General features: G+C 47.4%; 1 long non-coding RNA gene across 1 annotated transcript; it reads right to left on the bottom strand.

The window, feature by feature from the left end:
* Window positions 1-3,581: 3,581 nt before the first annotated feature.
* LOC120962931 (uncharacterized) lies at window positions 3,582-6,485 on the bottom strand. The gene is made up of 2 exons (XR_012181897.1): window positions 5,928-6,485; window positions 3,582-4,121 (listed from the first exon to the last, which is right to left on the bottom strand). It is a non-coding gene; the product is annotated as an uncharacterized lncRNA (long non-coding RNA).
* Window positions 6,486-9,011: the final 2,526 nt, after the last annotated feature.

Genomic DNA, 9,011 nt, shown 5'->3' with positions numbered 1-9,011 from the left:
TATAGGGGGGAAATCATAAGATTTACGAGTATAGTGACCATGCCATGGCAGATCCAAAGGGCTACTTCATAACCAATGTTTTCTTTCAACTAGCCACTACGATTTGGTATGCACAAGAAAAGTGCAGTAAACAAGTGACAGTCTGTTTCCCGGGTGAGAACAATAACTTAAGTAGATTTGAAATAGTGCCACCTCTGTTGCAACGCCGTGTAGGCCCATGCTGATACATTGAGGCTGCTGCGGGTGCGATGGCTATCTGCGGTGCAGAAGAAGACTTTAGATGGCAAACGGCAGCATTGGGGGATATGTCATGTTGCCGTGGATGAGGCGCTCATAGGAGAGGCCACGACAACATGGACGACGATGCTGATGAATTAAGAGGACGCGATGAAAGGATCCTGGTGCCATGCCATGGCTGAGAGGCGTCCTTCTCTTGAAGTGGACGACGGGTAGGGATAGCGGCTCCGGCAAGGTGGAGGATGGGCTGGCGGACGGAGGAGGCTGGCCGGTTTGGGGAGGGTGTTTTGGCAACGATGGTGTATGAATAGGGAAATGGAGGGGGAGAGGGATGGGATCTCAAACTTTGGGCGCGCTTGTCTAAAATGTGGGAAAGTTATGAACTTAGCCCCCGTTTAAAATTTCATACATCTCGTCGGTTGGGAATCGGACGGCATCTCCCCGATATTTGCCGGGAGCGATTTTGGGCAAGGAGAGGGTGTTTTGCCGCACATGGTTGGCACCCACGGTGTATGAACGTAGCTGACAGGTAGGACGGTTGTGTCACGTCTGAGTGAAGTTACACACCTGCCCCTATTTAAAATATTTGCCTACATCGATTTCACCCGAGGAGAGTTTGTTTTGCTGCCCAAGTGTATGTTGGCACCTAGTGTTTGTCGCCCATGGTTGACGCCCACCGTGTATGAATGGGGTGACAGGTGGTCGTGTCACATCTGATTGAAGTTACTAACCTACCCCTATTGACAACAGTGGAAATCGGGCCGATGGGATGTAAAGTATCAAGGGTAGATAGTAATTTCCATCTCCCAAACACTGGCTTCGTGCTGCCAACAAAAGAGAGTAGGTGATTTGCCGCTTCGTTCAAAATTTGGGAGAATTAGCATCCAAGTTTACCCTAGGCCCTGGCAACTAAATTCAAATCCAATCTGTATTCGATTACGAATACCCATACATCATTCTATGTTTAGTTATTTATATCTTTAAAACCACAACAAAGGTTTATTCCACCTTTATATATGAAATATGATTTAGTAATGCGGTGATCTTCGAATTCAATAGGTTGGATACACTTTGAGTGAAATAGTTATTTCATCCAATACAATCTGCTCACATGAAAAATAGTTCACCCACTACAACAAAACCCCCTCTATACGAACACATATCTAGCAACGGAGATGGCATATGCGTTGGTTCTCCCTGGACTCAACCTCCCCACCTCCCATGAATAGTTAAACTCCTCTCTTAAATCTCAAAAAAAAATCTCCTCTCTCTGCCCACCTCCTCCTTAATTATCTACACCTTCTCCACATCACATGGCCAAACATGTGAAAAAGCGGGGCAACACGAACTTATCTCATTGCGGGCCGACACCACAAATCCTCCATCGATCTCACCTGATACACCGCCACCGCCACCACAAATTCTCCATCTATCTCACCTGATCCACCGCCGCGCCGCCGTTGGCTTGGCATCACATCTAGGTTTTCCCACATGATCCTTGAGTTTTCCCTGCCATTGTGTGTATATGAGTAGATCATGGTTGGACAAGGAACTGTCAGGGTGCCGCTGGCCATGCCCACCGCCGGCACCATCGCGCTCTCCCTGGAAGCCCCCCCCCCCGCTCCATTCTTACAGTGGCCGCCCGGAATGACTTGTAGCACCCAAGATGCGATTCTATCCCAATGACATGATGAACTCATGATGGGGCACAACCGCATTTCGAGCGCATAGCAAGGTGGATATCATTACAACATACCATGTACTGAATAGATGAGTATACAAGATAAAGGCTTACACTCGCCACAAGTTTGAACATTCATACAACAATACGTCAATACATGTAAATCATCATACAGAATAGCAGAATCCGACTACAAATGAAATCAAACAAAAAAGAAGAATGACATCTACCCTGCTAATCCCAGGATGATCGAAGAAGAAGAAGAACTCCAAAAGCAATCAAGCATCGCTCTCACGTCATATCATGGCATTACCTGTACCTGTAACTGTTGTTGTAGTAATCTGTGAGCCACGAGGACTCGGCAATCCCATTACCGTGGGTATCAAGACTAGCAAAGCTTAATGGGTATGGAAAGGATAAGTGGTGAGGTTGCACTAGCACTAAGCATTGTATGGTGGCTAACTTACGAGTACAAGAATAAGATGAGAAACTGTGCAACGGTCGCAAACCAGTAATGATCAAGAAGTGATCCTGAACTACTTATGTTCAAGCATAACCCAACCGTGTTCTCTTCTCGAACTCACCCGAAAAGAGACAGTCATGGTTACGCATGCGGTTGGTGTATATTAGTTGAGTTTACTTCAAGTTCACTTCAACCGGATACTAACAAATTCCCATCTGCCACATAACCGTTGGCACGACTCTCGAAAGTTTAAACCCTGCAGGGGTGTCCCAACTTAGCCATGACAAGCTCACGATCCACAGAGACAATCCTCCATCGCGGGACCCTCCGATCAGACTCGGAATCCCGGTGCACAAGACATTTCGACAATGGTAAAACAAAATGAACAAGACCTCCCGATGTGCAGACAAATCCCGATAGGAGCCGCACGTATCTCGTTCTCAAGGCACACCGGATGGGCCAGACATCGGGTTAGCTGAGACCCTGGTTGCCCAGGGGGCGCCGGACATCGCCCGGTTTGGACCAACACTCAGTGGAGCACTGGCCCGGGGGGTTGATTAAAAATCCTCGGGGTCCGGAAAGTCCCTATGGAAGTGTTAGTTGTTATTAGGCAAATGTTAAAACCAATGTTGGGCCTTGTTGGCGGAGTTTTATTCAAAGCGAACTATCAAGAGGGGCCCATGAACTCTCACCGTGTTAGGGACGCAAGATCAAGGAACATAACACCGGTATGACGAACACTAGGGCGGCAAGAGTGGAACAAAACACCGAGCAAAAGGCCAAGCCTTCCACCCTTTGCCAACTATATAGATGCATTAATTAAATAAGAGATATTGTGATATCCCAACATATCCATGTTCCAACATGGAATAACCTGCAACGCACGTGCAGCGAGCAACGCTATAAGAGGGGCTGAGCAAAAGCGGTAACATAGCCAAACAACGGTTTGGTAGGAAGGTGGGTTAGAGGCTTGACATGGCAATATGGGAGGCATGATAAACAAGTGGTAGGTAGCGCGACATAGCGATAGAACGAACAACTAGCAAGCAAAGATACAAGTGATATCGGGGGTAATGATCATCTTGCCTGAAATCTCGCTAGGAAGAAGATCGAATCCAGGAAGAAGATGAACGGGCGTAGTTGAACATATCCTAACAATCACTACGTAACCGGAACTATGAAGGAGAAGCGCAACCGAAAGAAGCAAACATCATGGTAAACACATATATCATAACCATGGCATGATGCACAATCAAATATCATGCATGTACAGTTTAAAGAGGCATGGCATGGCAAAGTGCAACAAACAATACTACTCCCTCCATCCCGAAATTCATGTCGTGAGCATAGTGTAATGTAAAATTTGCACAAAAACCCCTTGTATCTTCGAATATTTTACAAACAAGTGCTTCCGTCTTCCTCCGCCCGATGCAGCTCCCGTGCATCGGGCCAAGGCTGTCGTTGACCAATTCGTCACTTGCGCCGCCCAGGGCCAGCTCCTCCGCCGCCCAGTACCTGTGCCACAGCCGCCGTGATCCACTCCTGCCGGGATCCTCTCCGCCGCTGCCGCCTAGGACCTGCGCCACCAATATCTGATGGATCTTGTCCTCCTCAAGCTCCCGCGTGCGCCTGGACCTCAAGTTCATCCTCGTGCTTCTCCTGTGCCGCCAGGCATGCGCTACTGCTCCCCTGCTCGAGCTATCGCAAGAGCTCCCCTGCTGCCCACCTGAGCGATGGTCACTGGTAATTTCCGCCACAGAGTATTAGCAGGAGGTCAATTGATCAATACAGAGGAGTATCATCTGTAGCAGTAGTATCTGTAGGAGCAGTATCTTATGTAGCAGCAATTGATCGGTATCAGCAGTATCTTTAGCAAGATCCAAGATCAAACTTTTTTTACATCAGATCAAAGATCAAACTTGCCCGACACCTCTGCTCTTCAGGTACAACAATTTTATGACGTTTTGAAACATGAGCAAACTGAACATCATAACATGTTTCAGTTAGGATGGCCAATACAGTAAATTTCAGAAACTGACTTAGAACATGTTTTCCAAGATGTAAATATGCACAATACAGTCTCATCTGTAGTTGAAATTCGAATTAGAAAACAAAATTAAAATTAGGAAACACCCATATACTGTCAAGTTATGTCGATGCTCCACTTGAGGCAGGGAACTGCACCCATTTTCACTACTACTACAATATGCCATAGCCAATGGACAAATATGTGACTAATGGGCAACTTTTTGAAAAAAAATGGACAGTAAACTGATAATGACAGTAAACTATAATTTTTACAGAGATTTTCCTACTGAAAATATAACTGAATGGACAGAAAAATGGGTGAAAAGATAACTGAAGGCTAGGCTAAAATGGACAGTAAGCTGATAATGACTATTGCGAACAAGAGTAGGAAAATGAAAGGTTTTGAAGATTGTTACAGAAATTTTCCTACTGAAAAGATAACTGAATTTTGAGTACTGTATTGACAGTTTGTAGTGCCCAGTGTAGGAAAGTTTACTGAATTTTGTGTAATACTCAAAGTGCTTTGAACTAAAAAATCATCAAAGTTCAAAGCCTAACTCATTTGAAAGGCTTTTTCTCTAGATTCATCAATCAACATCAATTTGCAATTAGGCTAATTCTTTGAACTTTGATCATCAATCCAAAGAATACATTTATTTGATTTTTAAAATTTATTTGGAATTATTGAATTACTTCAATTATTTTGAATAATTTAGTCAAGGCCTTCGGATTAATTTGAATCTTGCAATTTGGTCTAACTTAGATGATCTTGACTACTTGGAGTACATAATCTACTGAATAGTCATGTCCCAGTCATGCATCCATGCATCCAGTAGCAAAATCTTGCATACATGATCAGGTGTCAAACTTTTAAATACATCAAAGTCTACCGAGTAGTTCTTGTGCTCATCCAGTAGCAACATCTTGCATACATGATCAGTGGTCATGTCACAGATTTTTATTTACACTGTATTTGTAAATCACCAAGAGCTCTACTAGTTTCAGACTAGATTTACACTGAATTACTTGACCAGTAGTCATGTGAACTCTCTGAATTTGTAAACACTTCCAGACATGAGCATTCAGAGTTTGCAATTGCAAAAAAAAGTCCCTTGTTCATGAACTTTACTGTACTCCATTCATTCAACCAGAAAGAAACAAACAAGGTCTGAAGAAGAATGGATCCCTTTTCCATTAATTTTATTCACACATGATAAGTTAGGTCATAAAAATCCATGATGTTACATGAACAATTAGACAGCACACAGGGACGATAAACAGGACTACTCACGGAGACAATCACACATGATCAATTACTAGGACTACTCCACAATGTTCCTTACAGCTCCACAATCTGGAGATCAATTAATAGTATATACACACCACAGGTAGTAGCAAATGCATTGGAATTCTTTCTAAAGTAAAATTAACAGGAGTTGGATCACAAACACCAACATATCAATTAAGAGGATTACTCCATGATGCTTCACCAATAGAGGAGGGATGTCGACGGCTGACCTCCTGCAATTCCTCAATTTCACCACCGTCGTCGTCCTGGTGCCAGCTCTTGCCGCCAGCCAGGCGGACCAGCACGGCGGACGCGGAGGCGCCATTGTAGTTGTGGCCGCCCACTCCAGGACACGAGGCGGTGGACGCGTTGGTCGGCTTCGACGCCCTGGCATACAAGACGCCGACGAGCTCCGCTGAGGACGCCTCTCCAGTGACCCGCAGCAGCATGTTGTGGTTGACTCTGACCGTGCCGTGCATCGCCACCGCCCGCTGCCACTCATTTGGTCCCTCTAGGCAGGAGCCGGTGACCTTTTTCTCCTCATGCTCTCCCCTCTCGACGGTGGCCAGGATTTGTGGTGGCGGCGGCGAATCGATGGGCAGCAAGTGCCGGATTTGCGAAAGGGGATGGGGAAAAGCTTGGAAATTTAGGGATGCGGGAAAGGGGAGTGATGGAGTTGCGCGGGGGAGTGGTGGAGCTGCGCGCGGTAGAGGTGGATCCGCCCGGGGTTGCGGTGGAGCTGCGCTGCGGCGCTGTGTGCTCGAGCTACGTGACATCGCCGGCGTCCCGGGGGAGCTGTGTGGTGGAGCTGAGCAGTGGAGGAGATGACTGGACCGCGGGTTCGGTCGGATAAACCTGAAGGACTTTTTTTGAAAAAATGTCGTTGCGACAAGAATTACGGGACGGAGGGAGTACAAATTAAGTGGAGCTCAATATGCAACGAGTTGCATATTGACGAAACACCACATTTAAATATTTAGTTCACTCTCGATGATGTACCCAACAATATTAAATGTTGTTAAACCTGACAAGAGGTGAGGCATAATGAAACTACCTATCTAGGCAAGTTCCAATGAGGCCGGAAGCAACAAACAGCAATTTCGGAAAATCCCCATATGCAAGTTCGAATTTGGTACTGTTCTGATCTAAACACAATTTTATCATTGTTAAACAGGAAAATAAAGTGCACCATGTTAATCTATGCATTTTTCTACCCCATTTACATATAAATATTATTTAATTCTGAGCTACGGTTATTTAGATATGAAATAAATCATTTTAGCATGGCATTTAAGAAAATTAAAGCAAACAGCAAGTTAAATATTTTAAACATGGATGGAAGTTGCATATCATGAAACTAGATGAAAATCTAAGCATTTTACAAATATAAATTATTTACATATGATGCATGGTTTGTGAGATATTAAAATGTATGAACATGGAGGGGCAATTTGTAAATATGCAGTTTTTGGTTAAATGGGAAAATTCACAGCGCATGGAAAAAAAATATGCATGGGCCGAAACTGGCTGGCCCACCAGTGCATAGGAGAGGGGCTGGGCGCGTCCTCACCAGAGGGCCCATAGGCCGGCTCGGTGGTGGGCTAGGCTACGCGCGAGGGAGCTGGGCTGCGGCGGGAGTAGTGGTGGCCTCGCGCGGGCGAGTGGCGCTCGTCCACGCTGGCGCTGGACCGGTCAACACGGGGCGGTGCTCGTTCCTGGGCAGAACGAGAAGCAGGGTGCGGAGGCATTCGTCCTGCTCTGGACACAGGGGAGGCAGCAGCGCGAAGCAGGGGAGCAGCAGAGGGACTTGGCAGGGCGAGGGCGCACGAAAACCGACCGGATCTGGCGAGACTGCTAGAGCGCAGGGACGACGAAGCTTGGCGCGGATCCAGGGCGGCGATGTCGACCTGCAGAGGGCGTCGCGGCGGGGTCAGAGAAGCTCAGAGAAAGGCAAGTAGGAGGAGAGGAAAGGAGCAGGGGCTCATCGACGGGACCTGCTAGCAAGGTCCGCCGTGGCGTGGCAGCGTCTTGGGTCTCCGGCAAGGCAGCGGGGCCGGACGGAACCAGAGATGGAGGGATTCGGCGGTGGAGAAGCTCCAGGCGGCGTCGCTGTCTTGTTCGAGCAAACAGAGAGGGAGAGATCTGAGGTGATGTAGTAAGACAGGGAAGCGAGAGGAAGGAGGTGGGGTGCGGGAGCGGCCTGGTTCGTGGACCGTTGGTGGTCCAGCTCGCCGGCAGGGGCGGTTGTAGTCAAGGCCAGGCGCTGGAGCCGTGGGGCTCGAGGAGCTCCTCTCCTTGGTGCTGGACGCGCACGGAAGCGGGGACACTCGGGTAAGAAGCTGGTTGCAGGCGCGGGAAGGAGGAGGCTGGGGCTTGCTAGTGATTTGGGTGGCCCGGAAATCACGGGAGGTGGTCGGAGCCTACAGTTGGTGGGGGTGGATCTGAGATGGATGATGGTTTGCTCAGTGGGGAAGACGAGGAGGAGACCAGGTGGGCTGGCGGCGGCGCGATGGGAAAGCACGGATGGGACAGGTAGGGGCTAGGGTTTAGACTGTTATATATAGCAGGTGGGTATTTGGTTAGGGGCTACCTAGCCCCTCCGATCGTAATCGGACGGGCGGAAAGAAATAGGCTATTGAGTCCAATGAATAAAACGAAGATATTTTAGGGATGTTTGGGGATGATCCGGACCCATCTGTCACGACTGCTCAGGTCAGGTTCGGGACAGCTTTGGGACCTGCGCGAGGGGTTTCACAAAAGGCATGGAGACGAGGGGGTTTGATGGATTCAGAGAAGATGGAAGAGAGCGGTCCGGTTGTCCTGAGAGGGGGTCAACAGAGACGAGGAAGAAGCGGCAACTATGACGGATGCAAGTTCTATGAAAAGATGCATATGCAATGCTCATGATGACATGATGAAATGCAACAAACAAAATAAAACACACGACAACAACAAAATAATTGGAAGGCTTCTCGATCGTCGGTCTTAGGTCGTCACACGACTGCAAGACGAAGACACACAAGGTTTCTTCTTGCCTTGTTTTGGATTTTCACCTTGACTTTATTGCCTTCGCTGTTTCTTAATTCCTTCTATGGTGTGTGTATGCGAAGGTGTCAGAGATGCGGTTCAAGGCAACAGGGATGGGATGGGGAAGGTCATGCAGCGCTATGCCGGGAGGTAGCATCTACGCCGCTAGAAGAACGCTAAGCAAAGTAAGAGGCTCTAGAAGACGATATATGCTTATTCAGTTTATGCATATTCTTTTCTTCCTTTTTTTAGCTAATCATAGTTCGGTTATGAGAAGTCCATAAGAA

The sequence above is a fragment of the Aegilops tauschii genome, chromosome 4 (assembly GCF_002575655.3).
Source record: "Aegilops tauschii subsp. strangulata cultivar AL8/78 chromosome 4, Aet v6.0, whole genome shotgun sequence".
NCBI lineage: Eukaryota > Viridiplantae > Streptophyta > Magnoliopsida > Poales > Poaceae > Aegilops > Aegilops tauschii.
This window is presented reverse-complemented; position numbering and strand designations above follow the sequence as displayed.